At 37.6% G+C, this 16,711-nt stretch overlaps 1 long non-coding RNA gene across 4 annotated transcripts in view; it reads right to left on the bottom strand.

The window, feature by feature from the left end:
• The window catches only part of LOC111098011, a 45,111-nt gene that overhangs the window by 18,814 nt on the left and 9,586 nt on the right, over positions 1–16,711 (bottom strand). The window contains exon 5 of one of the 4 annotated variants that reach the window (XR_005366636.1): positions 10,589–10,932. The exons of the other annotated variants lie outside the window; for them this stretch is intronic. This is a non-coding gene — a long non-coding RNA (uncharacterized LOC111098011). Of the gene's footprint in view, positions 1–10,588; positions 10,933–16,711 lie in introns of those variants that run through there. 4 annotated transcript variants of the gene reach the window in all.

Raw genomic sequence — 16,711 nt, 5'->3', positions numbered from 1 at the left:
AAGCCACAATGGAACTTGAACAACTCCAGGTATAGACATTCTGTGTTCAAGACCTCTTCTCAAAGTACTAAAAATTTTTTTGTTATCATTTAGGCCCGATTATTTTTGTCCATCTTGGGTGAATTCCTCTGCACACTGGGTATTAAATTAAATCCACTTTTCTTTTATTCTTTTCAAGCAATCTTTTGAATTCTTTCTGCTTTGTTTGCCTTTTCTGGCCTCTAAGAACATTAGGGAGCAGGGAAGAGGCAAGAACCTGGCTTTCATATCCCAGCAAGAAAGAAAGTGAGTCTGATCAGCTCCCACTGCTTCTGACTGTCCACATGATGTCATTGTTAAATACTGCTCCCAGGAGAGGTGGTGTTTGTTTTACCGGTCTTGGATGTATGGATCTAGACTGATCTAGACATTGCCTAGGACTCTGAGTCCTTAGAGTGAGTCCAACATCTCTCTGAACACTAAGTTTGACTCCCATAGAGGTACCTCTCAGGGTACTAGTAGCATCTTGCCACTTACAGGCACACAACTACAGCTCCCCACTCTCCTTTGGAGTCATTGAAAGAGTTTGATTTCCTCATACTAAGAACAATGGTGCAACCTCTCTTCTGAGGATACCTTAGTAATTCAAAGGTATTTTATTTTCTAAGTAGTTTTCAGAGTGATTCCAAGGTTCACAGCTAGTCTTTTAGTTGGGGAAGGATCATTATCCCTAGGGCACAATCTCCAGTGATATAAAGTTAATTTTATGGCATTTTTCTAGATGACTGTATAGTTTGTTAAATTTGTTTCCTAAACTGGGACATTTCTGAAAGGGTAGCATTAATAATTACATCAGGGCTTTAGTCATAGACATGGCAAATTGGGATATTAGGCCACTATAAGCTTCTTTCTCTAGAGAGGAAAAGGAAAAAATCTATGATGGGCATTCTACTACAATGGACAAGAGAGTACTAACTTAAACCTCAACAGGAAAATTAAAGTTTGTCTTCAAATAGTAGTGGATATTATACTACTCAAAGTCCCACAGCTAAGTCTTATTTATTACATAATCAACATTTATTGAGCAACAACTGCATGCCAGGTCATAGTAGCCAGGGGGATAATGTAGGAATAGATACAGTTCCTGTCTGCTTTTTTGAATAAAAAATCATGTCGACTACACATCTGCTGTTTGTCCTGTGAAATTGTCAGTGTTCCTTAAATTATATGAAAATTAAAATTGTGTTTGCTGTCGTGGTAAATTCTTCTCTTTTTTTTAACTATTCTAAATTCCCTTTCATATAAATAGCAGTTGAAGGAATGATTTGAATTGGGGGTATGCCAGTATTTTATTCACCTTCAAACTGAAGAATGTGATGACTCAGAAAAATGTGCATCCTAGCTAGCGTGAGTATCAGTTATTGATTATCATGGCTATATTCAATGTAAATCTTGCCTAACCTTCCAGCATAGAGGACAAAGTGCTCCCAGTTTTATATGACAGGAACATGGAGGCTTAAGTTGTACCTCAGGCTGCTTCTGCATAATTTGTGAGCAGATGCTCTATTGACAGGACACAATTAGATTCAACTGAGTATAAAAATGTCAGGATTTATAATAACTCTTGTGAACATTGACCAACAGTGGAGGCCATTTTGTTTGCATTCCACAAAGGATGATCTTTTCTAAAGCTTGCTGTGCAGGAGAGATTTGGGGCTGTCTTCCAAGATGACTCAGCTCTTACGTGAGTGTTCTGTGAATCACCTACCTGGAAAATAATGTAAATTACATTTACAATGGTAGGTTACAAGTAGGGACAACTAGCAAACAGATCATTAGCATGTAGAAAAAGCCCTACCTATTAGGGTAGGCATTTAGGTCAATTGGTCCTGCTGTAGAGGCAGATTTATGGAATTCTGTTAGCATGAATGTGTGTGAGTATGTCATGCTGGATACACATAGTGATGCTTTGACCATAGGCACTGACTGCAACCCTACCTCTACCAGCTCTGGAGAGGATAGAACAAAAGTAGTAGGAATTATTATCACTTTTAAGAAATAACTCAAAGCTCTCCAAATTCTAGAATATACCATGTGATTGAATAGCTAAATTATACGCTGCTTCATGTTTTCCTTAACTTGTTTCACATGTGATAATCTTAGGTTTCAGATAGATAGTTAGAAGATATCGTCCCAGGCAAAACTTGGAAGTACAGGAAGCTGATGTTGCAGTCCTTCTACTTCCTCTCTTCTGGAATCCCCTGCAGTCCCCAGCCCCCAAAACCCTCAGCCTTGCTATTATTAGTTGTGTCTCCTTTCTTCTAGTAGGATGTGATGCTCCAGGCCTAGCCAGTATGACCTTTATAATTAGGCAAATCTGTTTAAAATGTTAGATCAGTATCTACTGTATGACCTGTGGCAAGTTCCTTTTCTCCTGGTTTCTTCATTTCCTCAAAAGGCTAAGTTCCTCATAAGGATAAAATTACAGGGTGATTGTGAGGATTAAACCAAGGGAGGTATTGAAATGCCTAACATGAGTTAACAGCATAAGAGATGCTACCCTTTTTAGCTTCTCCTTCCTCATGTCCCTCCTCATATTCTACCAACACAACATACTGTCTTCATTGGGGCTTTCGTTTGGCTGGCTCTCATAAATTATACCTAGTAAGCAAAAAAGATGTCCTCGTAGAGATAAAAAGGCTTTAAACTATAGGGGTTCTACAGGGCCTCAGGTACCCTGGGAGGAGCCCACATGGATGTCCAGAAAGTAGAGGGGTTGGGGCTCTGGCCCTTGACTTCCTTTGACCAGAAAAATGCTGTGTTCATCAGTTTTAAATAGTGAGATTTTTTTTTTAAATAGTGAGATTTTTTAGAAGATTTCATTTTGAAGATTTAAAAGTGTTCAAGAGAAAGAAAAAAGAGTTTGTAAAGCTGCTTTGGGCAGTACTTTATTTCATTGGTAAAGAAAAGGAGACTCAGAAAGGCTAGAGATCACTGCCCTGCAAAGTCATTGGACACTTCCCCTGGAGCCCTTCCTTTGGGCTTCTTTCATGCCACTTGACCAGATTCTATGTGGAACTGTATGCATGTGATCCTCGTTCAGTCAAGATTTATTAAATTTGAATTCCCTCAAAAGGTTCACAACTATCTAGCATTTTAGCTCCTAGAAGAGTATTGATATAATTATTTCAAAGACATTAATGATTACTAAGACTCTAAGTTTTATTTAAAAAATGAACAAATCTTTAAAAAAATGTTTTAAGAGAGGTGGATCCCTGGGTGGCTCAGCGGTTTAGTGCCTGCCTTCGGCCCAGGGCGTGATCCTGGAGTCCCGGGATCGAGTCCCATATCAGGCTCCCTGCATGGAGCCTGCTTCTCCCTCTACCTGTGTCTCTGCCTCTCTCTCTCTCTCTTTCTCTGTGTGTGTGTGTGTCTCTCATGAATAAATAAAATCTTTAAAAATATATAAAAAATAAAAATGTTTTAAGAGAATTACTCAAGTGATGCTATGAAACATTCAAGCAGTGTATGGAGTTAGAAGTGAAAGTGCTTCTGTACCCATCATCTTTCCCATGACCAAGAGCAACTAATTCCCTACTTCACTGTTGCTCCATTGTTACACATTTAACATAGAGCTTACCAGATAGTATTCTATATATCGATATATGTTCACTACAGCTTTAGTTTGCTCCAGATAAATAAAACCAGATTCCTCAGACTATTTTATGACTTGATTTTCCCTCTCCTGACAATGTCATACAGATATGTCCAAGTAAGTACATATATATCAATGTCATTCTTTATTTATATGCTCCATTATATTTTATGATGTCATTAAAAATGGGCAAGTAGATGATTTCCTTCTTCCTTCTTTCCCTCATTACAAATATTCTTGCAACAAATATTTTTATATACCTCCATGTATACATCTAAAGGGGCATCTCTAGGAATTCTCTAGATACTTATTTTCAATTTTGTTAATTAAAAAATTTTATAGATATAGAGGTTTCCCTCAAAATTTCCATATTTATTTATATTCCCACTAGTAGAATATGAGTATGTATTTCCTCATAATCTCAACTCTTACAGAATAAACTTGTATTTTTTTATTTTTTTTTAAGATTTTATTTATTTATTCATGAGAGAGACAGAGAGAGTTAGAGATATAGGCAGAGGGAGAAACAGGCTCGCTGCAGGGAGCCTGATGTGGAACTCGATCCCAGAACCCATGGATCACAACATAAGCCAAAGACAGTTGCTCAACCACTGAGCCACCCAGGCGCCCTAAACTTGTATATTTTTAATTTTCAATTTCACAACTTTCAATTTTTTTCTAATCAGAAAAACTGAAGTGATATTTTAAGCCTTTTTTAAAAAAGATTTATTTATTTATTCATGAGAGACACAGAGAGAGTCAGAGACACAGGTAGAGGGAGAAGCAGGCTCTCCACATGGAGCCGGATGTGGCACTCGATCTCGGATCCTGGGATGCCTGAGCTGAAGGCAGACGCTCAATTGCTGACCAACTCAGGCGTCCCAATATTTTAAGTCTTTATTGGGAGCATTTTGAATATTTTGTATATGTTATTTCCCTTTGTAACTTTTCTATAAATTATCTGTTTATAGTGTAGCACACTTTTCTATTGGGTAGCTTATCTTTTATTGATGTATAGCTTCATTATATATTTTTGATATTAATCTTTTTTATACACACCAAATATATTTTATCTTAGCCCTTTATTATACTAATGTTACACATATTTTCTCTTAATTTGTCATTTAACTTTTGACTTTGTTTATAGCGCTCTTTTTAAAAGATTTAATTAATTAATTAGAGAGAAAACACACAAGCAAAGGGAGAGGCAGAGGCAGAGAGAGAGGGAGAAGCAGGCTCCCCACTGAGCAGGAAGCCCAATGCAAGGTTCAAACCCAGGACCTAGATATCATGACCTGAGCCAAAGGCAGCCGCTTAACCCACTGAGCCACCCAGGCATCCTGTTGATGGCCCTTTTAATATACAAGTTTTACATTCCTATGCAGTCACATTCACTGATCTTCTGCAAGTCCTATTGACTCTTCCTCCCAAATCCAAACCCTTCTCTTCACCTTTCTTTCTCTTGTTCCTGCCTAAGATACTATTGCCTCTTGCTAAGACCACTGCAACAGTCCTGAGTAGCCAGCTTCCACTCTTGCATCTCCGCAGCTCATTCTCCATACCTGTTCCATTTAAAAATGTGTGTCAGATATTACTCCTCTTCTTAAAATTCTTTAATTGCTTCACATCACATTTAGAGTGAAATTCATGCTTCGTAATCTTGCTTGCAGAGCTCTAAGTGGTCTGGCGTACCTTTCAGACTTCATTTTTTATGGGTACAGTGCTTCAGCTACATAGGCATTAAGTTACTCGAGCAAGCTAAGTTTAGTCTTAGCTTATGGGCTTTGCACTAATTATTGTTCCTGAACAGAAAGCATCTCTCCCAGCTCTTAGAATGACTTGCTTCTTCCCATTCAAATCACAACTAAAATTTAATCTCTTCCAGAGAGTTCCTCCCCATACAGCCAAAGTAACTTTTGATCCTCACATCCAGCTTTAATTCTCACCAAATCTACACATCACTATTTGATCTCTTGTTATTGGTTGGTTATTGATTGAATGATCAATTCACTTATTATCTATATATCTACACAACTACCTGTATGTCCACCCATATACCTATCTGTCTACCTACCTATGTACTTATCCACTCATCTATCCCTTCCATCTATCCATCTGTCCATCAATCTCTCCCTCCATATATCCATCCATCCTTCCATCTATCCATCCATTCATTTATCCATCCTTTTCTTCTCTTGGACCATGTGACTAATATTTAAAAAAATATATTTACTGTTATTTCAGTGAGGCTTGAGAAGAGAGTAAAGCTAAGTATTAATTGTAGGATGGCCATATAGTTCATCATTCAAACAAGGATGCTTTGAGAGTAAAAGGAATTATAATTATACTTAGACAAGAGATGTAACCTGGGACTGTCTTGAGCATATGCTTATCCAATTAACTATAAAAAGTTATTTTATTTAAATTATTGAAACTTCATAACATTTTTCACATCTGATGGGCTTTGAATTCCTTTATAATATAAGGCTATTGTCTATTCTAGTACTTTCATTCTTACATATGGTAACTTCACATTAATATTATTGAATTCATATAATTCTATGTTGAGCTTTTTCTTGCAATTAAATTACACTTATAACCAAAAAAATACTGAAGAACATGATATATTGAGTTTGGTCAGAAATGACACTATGAGGAAACAATATATTTTTCTTCATTTATTCTAGTTTTTTTTTTTTAAGATTTTATTTATTTATGATAGTCACAGAGAGAGAGAGAGGGGCAGAGACACAGGCAGAGGGAGAAGCAGGCTCCATGCACCGGGAGCCTGACGTGGGATTCGATCCTGGGTCTCCAGGATCGCGCCCTGGGCCAAAGGCAGGCGCCAAACTGCTGCGCCACCCAGGGATCCCCTATTCTAGTTTTTAAATCTGTTTCAGAATACTTAAGATTTTCTTCATACGAGTACCGTATAATTTTTGTTACTTTTTTTCTAAATTCTTTTATATTTTGTGCTGATATAAATTTAGCATTTTTCCACTTTTTTTAAAGATTTTATTTGTGTGTGAGAAAAAGAGGCAGAGACACAGGCAGAGAGAGAAGCAGGCTTCGTGCAGGGAGCCTGATGTGGTACTCGATCCTGGGACTCCAGAATCATGCTCTGGGCCAAAGACAGGTGCTTAACCGCTGAGCCAGCCAGGCATCCCCATTTTTTCTACTTTATTTCCTTATCTATTATTGTTGATCTGTAGGAAAGCTTTTAATATTTGATTATTTATTTCATAACATAGCCCTCTTTCAGATACATTTCTCTTTCATCCCATGTTATATGTGTAGGAAATATATTTGTGCTTACTGTGGAAAACTATTTTTCAAAGATAGCTACAACAGTATCTCCCATCCCATGTATTCTGATTCTGACCTTGCCACTTCACTGAGAGTCTCCTTCTATTGAATCTAGGCTTAATGACTCATTTGTCACTAACAGACAGCTTTTGCCTAACTCTCCTGATATACTCTTCTTCTAGATATTCACTATTGGGATGCTCCTCAATACACAGATGCCATAGTGTGAGGAATCCAAGCCACATGGAGATGCCATGGCATGTAGGTATTCTGGTTTATAGTCCCAGATGAGTGTTGTAGCTATGCTTGCCCAGGTACTAGCCATGTGAGTAAAGAAGCTTCCAGATGATTCCAACCCCAGTGATTTTAGTCACTCCCAGCTATTCTGCCTAGTTGGAGCCCCAGACATTGAGGAGCAGAGATAGGTCATCCCCCCTGTACCCTATCCAAATTCCTGATCCTCTGAATCTGTAAGCATTAAGTTTGGCGTTGTTTGTTTTGTAGTGATAGGTAAATAAATCTGAATCAGTGCATAGAATAAGAAGTCATAATACCTCTGCCATTTGTTAGCCTTAAGACTCATCATGTCAGTTAAACTTTCTTGGACTCAAATATCCACATCTGTAAAGTGGAGGGACAGTCTTATCTGCCTTTTCAAAACCACAGAGAACTGGTGAGAATCAATGAGAAAATGATGTAAAAGCACTTTGTAAAAATGGATGTGAAAATGTAAAGCACTCTCCATAAATATGAAGAGATGAACAAACATAAATAGAAAGACTAACTTTTGAGTCAATTATATATATAATATATACGATATACAATATATTATATGCAATATAGAATATATGATATATATATACATATATATATATAAACTTTTTTCTAAAATAAAAAGGCTTAATGATTTCCTCAGGCAGAGCTGACTTAATATCACAAGATAGGAGATGTTGGTCCCATGCAACCACATGCTCTATCTCCAAAACATGCGAAGGCTCTGTAGTTGATCAACTATATATGACTGAAATTTCTTCCAAGAAAATCAAGATTTGTGGGTCTACTGAGGGTTTAAGAAATCCAGGCATCTCAGATATGACCTGAGCTAAAACTAAAACTGCTAGAGAGAATCACACCTTCTATGAGATTTTCCTTTACAACCTAAGGTCGCCACATTAAAAGCAGTTGAAACTGCTTTTTTGGGAGAGCCGCTCTCCATTGCTGCTCCGTGGCCCACCAAGGCTGGCCGCAACAACTTAAATCTCAAACAAGAAGTGCCAGAGCTACAGTAACTGAGCCATTCTCCCAGGGAAAGCAGAGTTAGATAAAGAAACTGTTTGACTTTCGGAAGACCAGTGAGAGAGGAATCTCACTCTGAATATCCATTCTGTTTTCTTGTGAACCCAAGAAAAGAGTTTATACAGAGTATGAAGACTTAAGCTTCCTGATTTTTATGCCTGGGTTGTTTTCAGCCCCAAATGCTACTAACCCTCTTTTTGATGCTATTAATTGTGTTGTATCTAAAACCAGTGGAGCATCCTTGCTTGTTGCTGGTTTGCTTTAGGTATTTTACAGCCATGAATAGGCAAAGGAATAGAATATGAGGCTTAAAGGTGGTGTGATATGCCAGAAAGGACAGTCATTCTTTAGTAAAACTTTAGTTCAAAACATTTTACACACGTAATAGCACTAACTTCACCCATCTCTCTAAACTCTTTGAAGCTCAGAAATGGGGTAAATGGGATAATATTTACCTCCTTATCCTACTGTGAGGATTAATGGCCTTTTATGTTTGGAGAAGCAAAGTCATGTTAAGATTTTTACCCAAATTCCCTGGATCAGATCCTCTACAAACATAGTGCCCAGTATCCCAATCATCATCTTCTTCTTTCTCACTTTGCTCCTGGTATTTCTCGAACTTCCCAGGTGTTTCTACATATGCTCATGAGTAGGTCTCAGGCCTCATAAAATTGAAGTTGAAAATAAAACAATTCCTCAGCTTCAGCCTTTGACCCAATAAGCTTTGGGCTGGCGATTAGATATACTATCCTCACCATAATCCTATTTTCCTTCTCCATCCCCATCTACCTTCTTGTACAAGTTCATAATTACCTCTTACTTGTATGAATATCAATTCATGAAATAGACTTGTAATCACCAGATTTCCCAGTTCCTATGCACAATCAAACCCTGAATCCTGATTTGGGATTCCTGGGAAACCTGGCGCACAGATTCTGCCACAAACCTTATCTAATTTCACCCCAAGAAAGGCTAAGTGACCTATCTAAGATCACAGTAAGAACTCAGTCTCAGGTCTTCTGATACCACAGAGCCTCTTCTACATGCATGGCTGGAGTTAGGCTCTGGAGCTAGGTTGCCCAGCCTCAAAGCTGGGATCAGTCCTTTTGTCATCCATGACATTGGAAGAGTTTACTATAGGACAATAGACTCAAAGTCTATTTTCGGGCTCAGCCTGGTAGCTGCCCTCTGTGATATTGACTTCTAAAGGTCACCCTGAAAAACCTGTGACGCCTTCTTAAGCTGTAGGGAAAAAAAAATCACATCTTTATTTTTCACCCTCGGCAAATATCTGAGTGTACATTTCCTGGGTAAATAGTCATTCTTTGTGTTTAATTTCTATTATGTATTTACAGTTTCCGTTTATGGGCAGAGACATGGCTTAAATTAAGCTGACCTCCTAGGATTTCATGTTCAATATTTTCCCTTTCCTCTTACATGTTGTTAAAGTGCTGGGATATTTTTGGGGGGGAACACTGGCAGGGAAGCTAGGGAATAGTATCACACACACATCCATAGAGAATAATCCAGTGATTTTTGATCCTCCCCCTCAAAGGAGCAGACCAGCTGGCTTCCAGATGCTGGTGCCTATGACATGTAGTTAGTGCTCCTGGGAGTTAGTTAAGAAGTGAGCTGACTCCCATGAACATCCCCCTGTAACTCAGAAAACAGATAGGTAGAAAATCAATATAACATTGATTTCCAGTCAAGAAACTAATAACTGTCAAATTGTCAAAAGAGATGCATAGTCAGCTAAAATAATCTTTCTAAATCCCTTTAGAGTGAGGTCTGCAGGCTTCCCCAAGTCTGAGCCAAATAGTTTCTACCTCTGGAGTGTCGGGCCTACAGACATCAGAAAACTGCATGAAACTCTTGGCTCTATACTGGGGACTTCTGAGAAGATAGGAAAATCATAGTTGCATTCCTTTGTATAAGAAGTAAAGGAATTCTTGTGAATGGAAATACCATATCACCATTAAGTTATAACCAGGATGTTTATTATTAGGAATATTTGGTAGAAAAATGTCTTCTGAATAATTTACTTATATCCTTCCCTCATAGTTTGTATGCAGGTTTCACTTCATTTCTGAGTGTTTTTAGAACCTTTGGGCAGGCATTTAATGCAAACTGCAACTTGTATCAAAAACCATAACCACCAACCAATTTGCTAACCCTGAACCAAAGGTAGATGATCAGTCAATCAATATTTTCTTTGAGATAGAGGTTAAATGAAAGGGTTTGTTTTGATATTTTCTTTCTTTTTTTGAAATTCTAATGAATAGGTTTGAAATGAAACACACATTTGATCAAACATTTTTTTTTGATCAAGAACATCAAAAATATTCTCAGAAATAAACTGAACAAAAGATAGAGATTTTTAATTCCAAAGTTTGCAATCAAAGGGAGAGATTGGGATCATGCTTAGGCTGTCAGAAAGATACATCATAGTAGTAGTAGAGATGTGGGGAAGACTAATAAATTTTTTGTTGCCATGGCTCATTTCTTGCCAGTGTCCCAACCTGACTTCAGGAAGTTGATTATCTGTAACTTGGATGGACTCCTACACTCTCCTAATGCTGTCTTGACTATAGAGTTCTTGAAATGGCTAGGAAGCTGTTAGCCAATGAAATCACTGTTCCATGTATTCCTTTTAGCTCCTGAAGCTTATAAAGCAGATTAGACACAGCTCCAATTTTCTGAAAAATAGAGGAAAAAAATGTCTAATTTTCAGAAGGTATTGTAGAAAAGCTCTCCCTCTTATGCTTGCATTATTTAAAATAATTACTGCAACACCTGCACTTAGCTTTCTCTAAAGAGACTTGGATTTTTTTGTACTAGGCAAAAATAAACCCCAGGTCCACTTTGTATGCTGAAATTTGCAGGGAAACGAGACTCTCAATTCAGCCTGACATTTCCATTAGTGTTTAAATGAGTGATAGTCAAGCAACTCACATTAGAGCTCTCCAGTCTCAACTAAATGTGACAGGAAATTACTCTTGGTACTTTTGGGGACAATTGTTCCCTACCCCCTACCCCATCGCTATATACTAAAAGTCCCACTGTCATCACGTTTGTTGATTTTGGTTCAATTTGTGCCAGAGAGAAAAATTTTCATTTTGAAATAACAAGAATGACTGACATCAACTGAGTGCTTTCTGTATGCCTGTTACTATGGCAAGTCCTGTATATATTAACTTACTTAATCTTCAATAGAACTTCATGAGGGAGATGATATCACCCCCATTTCACACAGGGAGAAAGTAGAGGCATGTTTTACATTCCTTGAGTATGTATGCTCTGTGAGAGCTGAGTTGTTTTGTTCCCTGCTATTTTCTTTCAACATCTAAAACAATGCCTTGCTCATAGTAGATGCTCAATAAGTATTATAGAATAAATAGATGAATGAATGAATAAATGCATAAACAACCCCAAGGTCACATAGCCAACAGGGTCCCACACTTACCCGAGGTCACATGGCTCTAACTAGGACCCGGATACAGCTGTCTGACCCAATACCTGTGCCCCTTGCAGCCTCAGCGCATGGTTTCAGGCAATGCAGCTGTCCTGTGACCTTGCTTAGTTCAGAAGAAGAAAATGTGGCTACCTTCTCATTGACATATGATTTTTGGAATCACCAGCCAAAGCAGGACCAGATTTAAGTCCTTAGGGCTGTCATTGCTACTTGTTTGGGTGTTATATGAATAGTCTGGCGACCAAAAGAGGTAATACAACATAATGTGGTAGAATGAGATAGAATTCAACATCTCAATGTTGCAGTTCCATCATCTATAAAATAGAAATAGGTATATTTTCCTTATATAGGTATTGCAAGGATTCGATGAAAAAAGCATAGGCAAAATATCTAGCACCAATATCCTGTGCATAGCAGGCATTCAAGAATAGCTGACTTTTGTCTTCTCCTTTCGAATGTGAGACTGTGCCACCCATTTTTTTAAGTAGGCAATAAAATTCCTTGTTCTCTCTCTCTTTTTTTTTCCCATGGAAAATGTGAAGGGGAAACCCTGGACAAGGACAGTCCCTTTAGGATATAGAGGAGCAAGTGTACTCAATTTGTCCTGACTGTTCTCCTGCAGGTATGAGTGTTCCCTTCCAGATATTTCAGCACGTGTGTAAAATACTCTAAGATAATTCTGGCATCTGTGTGTGTGGAAAAAAGGCCAAGCTGACTGGGGGTTGTGGATGCTGGATTAGAGCCTAATTAAATAGGTTATGAAACTCTGTAGGTTATACGCAAAGGCCCTCCCTGTTTTTGAGGTTAAGGAAGGCAGCCTTTTCAGAATGTTTATTAAGAGGAGGAGGGATTATAGTCAAACATCACAAAGGATTTGAATTGTAAGAACCTGGATTTAAATATACATATATATTGATGGAGCTAAAACTACTTATCTGGAAATATACCTTACCAGAAACAAAGGAGCTGCTCCCTAAATTTAATGGAAATGCCTGTGAACTATTTCCTGGAATACAACATGGGATTCTGTGTGGGACTGAAGAGGAAAGGAGAGGAATGTGTGCAACAGAACAAAGTGGGAGTTCTTTGAATACTGGGATCACCCGTGTTGCCTTGCCCTGGGCCAGTCACCCCAGCTGAGCCCTGTAGCAGGAGCTAGTTTTGAAAGTGATTTCGAAGACATTAATTTGGAAGAAGAGAAGACAAAGGATGCACGTTCAAAGGAGCAGGGGTCCTGAAAGCCTTGCTCAAGGGGCTGCTGCTTCGGCTCAGACTGTGGCTCTGAGCTTTCAGGGTGTTGCAGTCCCAATTCAGAAAAAGAATGTTCTGTACTGAACAGGACACTAAGCCAGAACCAAAGCACCGTTCCCCAGACCAAGCAACAAGCTTGGTTTCCTCCACTGTGGTCACCCAGAGGCTTAGCACCATGGCTGGATCTCAGCAAACTGGCTTGAAGATTCTAACAACTAAAAGAAGGCCTGTAGTGCAATGTTTTCCCCTTGAGATGAGGGTTATTAAAGCCAGATTTAGGAATGGGATTTAGGAAAGGGAAAGATAAAGTAAACACGAAGTCCCATTTGTCTCCTGTCTCCTTGCAGAGCTACGTCACAGAGCTGCCGTGTGAGGAGGGTTGTCCACTGTGTTTGTATCTCATTTCCATGGCTACTTCACGTGTCTTCCTTTTGCCTGCCATCTTCTTTTATTCTTGTCTTTATTTACTTCAACCCCTCCCCCACTTTCTGGCTGTTTCAATTTGCAGTCTTCTCTTTTCTAATACGTTCATGCAAGCTTTTCCAAGCTTGATAGGTTTAATGATTGATATCTCCTTTCCACCTCTCCCAGAGGGTTAAATGCAAGAGATTTTCTAGAGCTAATTTAAAAGAATATTTCTCTAAAAACCTTTTAGAAATTGGAATCCCTTTTGAGATAATTTGATACAGATTGGGATGTGGCAAAAGGAGGGCCTCTGCATCCCAACACTGGAGATCTGGTAGATCCTAAGCAGGGTGAGCTAAGTTTGTCTTCAGTTAGCACCCTGATAACCCTAGAGAATATTGAAGTATAATTTAGATGTGTCTGAACATGTTTTCTGTGAGAACATTAGCTGAGTAAATCATCAACCCTGTACCTTCACAATATGATTATCAAGTTTATTTTTTTTATTATCGAGTTTAATAAGAACTTGAAAGATCTTCTTATTCATGTCCCAGCCCAGAGTGCCTAAATCAAACTTTAAATTATTCATGCATAGTTAAAACAAAGCATTTGGCATTCTCCTATTAGGGAGCCCTCTTCTCCTACTATAACATATTTAGGCAAGTGACAACGTTGCAAAATCATTAATATAGTTGACAAAATACATATGTCAGTAGACACTAGACGAAATACATATCTATTAGACAACAATATGTCTAATACTACTTATTTTATTGGCTGAGTAACTGTCTTTGGGGATTATACCTTTTTCTCTTTCCCAGTAATCCTGTTCACTTCTTTTCTCTACCCATCCTGGCTTGTTCATTTGTTCCACAGATGCTGACTGCTTACATGCACATAGTGCTCTGTGCTGAGGATTAGTAAATCAGTAGTAAGCAGGCAGACATGGCTCACTTTGATATGTTGCCTCATGTGCTTTGTTTCTAACTCACCTCTCACAGACTTCAAAGAAAAGAAAGCTCATTCTTTGACTTGACTATCAAGACTAAGGAAGTAATGGTGTATATACGCAGCGGAATACTACTCAACTATCAAAAAAATAAAATTTTGCCATTTGCAACAGCATGGATGGAACTAGAGGGCATAATGCAAAGTGAAATAAATCAGAGAAAGGCAATTATCATTTGATATCACTTATGTGTGGAATTTAAGAAACAAAACAAAGGATCATAGGGGAAGAGGGAAAAATAAAACAGGATGAAATCAGAGAGGGAGACAAACCATACGCGACAAATCATAGACCAACTGAGGGTTTCTTGGAGGGGTGGTGGGTGAGGGAATGAGGTAACTGGGTGATGGACAATAAGGAGGGCATGTGATGTCATAGCCCTGAGTGTTATATAAGACTGATGAATCACTGACCTCTACCTCTTAAACCAATAATACAGTATGTTAATTAATTGAATTTAAATAAGAAAAATAAATAAAATAGTAAAAACAAAAATAAAACTTTCAAATAAATCAATGCTAGTCTTCCAAATTTGATGAATCTTATTTAGAGAATGAAACAGTTTGACTTATCAGAATATACTTTGAAATTAATAATTGATCAAGCTTTGTAAAGTATCTACAAAAAAGGTGTGAATTGCTGATTATGAGAAGATATATCACAAGTAAAACCCAGATGCAATCTTTGGGGAATGTATGGCATATACATATATATTTTTTCACTTTTTTCTACTTTTGAGTTAGTTTTATTTTTAAAGTTTTTTTTTAAGAGACATAATTTACATACAATAAAATGGATAGATTTTAAGTTTTCAGTGGGATGAATTTTGATAAATTCATACAATACCTACCTCTATTAAGATACAAAACATTTTCATCATTCCAGAAGGTTACTTTCCCCCACTGAGTCAATCCCCTGCTTTTCTTCAATCCCAGGAACCACCTCTGTTCCAAAACCCTCACTATAGATTAGATTTGTCTGTTCTTCAACTTGGTATAAATGGAATCAGGTAGGATGTACTTTTTGGTTTCTGAGGTTTTTTCCCTTACATATTAAGTTTTTCAGATTAAACCATATTATTGAGTATATCAATACTTGGTTCCTTTTTGAAATTCTTGGTAATATTCTATTGTTTGGATGTATCACAGTTGGTTTACCCATTCAATTATTGATGGATATTTGTATTTTTTTAAATTATTATAGTAATGCTTCTTATTACACAAGTCTCTTTGTGGACTTTTTTTTTTTTTTCATTTCTTTCAGGTAAAGATGTAGAATGGAACTTCTGGGTCATAGAACAGTTTTACATTTAACTTTATAAGAAACTGCCAGCTTTTCGAAATACTTTTACTATTTCACATTACCATTAGCAATGTATAAGAATTCTAGTTGCTCCACCTCTTACCAATAATTTTTATGTCATTCTTTTTATGGTTGGTTTTATGAACAATTATATATTATGACATAAGTCCTAAGTTAGAAATATTTATGTGAATATTTTCTCCCAGTCCACAGTTTTTTCTCCTCTGTGTTCTTCTGGATCTGTTGCTGTGTGCTATTTATTTCTATGTTTCACCCTCAATTATTTTGGATTTTTGACATAGAATAGTTAAGAATTCAATTTTTCTTTTTAAGAGATTGCTATAGTATCTCTCCTCTGAAGAAATAAACATAAGCTGCCTTGTTAATAATATGGAGGAAAGGCCAGCCAGTATAAAGCAATTAGGAGTTAAAATTTCAAATATTTTCTTATCACACAAGATCAGAAAATATTTTTTATAAGAGCATGGAAAGACCTAAACACAGTTGTAGGCAGAGAACAAGAAAAGAGTAATGAGAAAGACTTGAGAGAGGTGCAAGAGAGGGGAATGACTGATGAAGCCAGGTGGATGAAGAAGTGGAAAGAGATAATCAAAGAGGCAGAGATGGGATTCACTTAGGAAAGATAACCTGGCACTTTACCAGACAGAATTGTAGGAAAGGGAAAGATGAAAATAAAGAAATATGACAAGATAGAGAAGGGAATTTGTATGATGTCCTGTCAAATGGCTTTGATCTAAGTGAAGTACAGGGTAAGTCTTTCTAGAGACTGAGAAAAGCATAGTTGGACTAGGAGCTAGAAGACAATGTATTGGTGTGGGAAGTCTGAAAGAGATGAGGGAGTGGACTGTCACTCAGAAATTAAGGGTAGTGATTTAAAAGGTGACCCACGGATTCACTGGCCAGAATATCTGTAATAGCTCTTTTCAGATGAGGAAGGGAAAAGGGGTTAGTATAGATGTGGGCATTTAAAAAGGTCGACAAAGTAGTAGGACGAGATGGTGAGGAATATCAGCTG

The sequence above is a fragment of the Canis lupus genome, chromosome 11 (genome assembly GCF_011100685.1).
Source record: "Canis lupus familiaris isolate Mischka breed German Shepherd chromosome 11, alternate assembly UU_Cfam_GSD_1.0, whole genome shotgun sequence".
Classification (NCBI taxonomy): Eukaryota; Metazoa; Chordata; class Mammalia; order Carnivora; family Canidae; genus Canis; species Canis lupus.
Note: the sequence above shows the minus strand (reverse complement) of the source record. Positions and strands in the feature narration are given on the sequence as shown.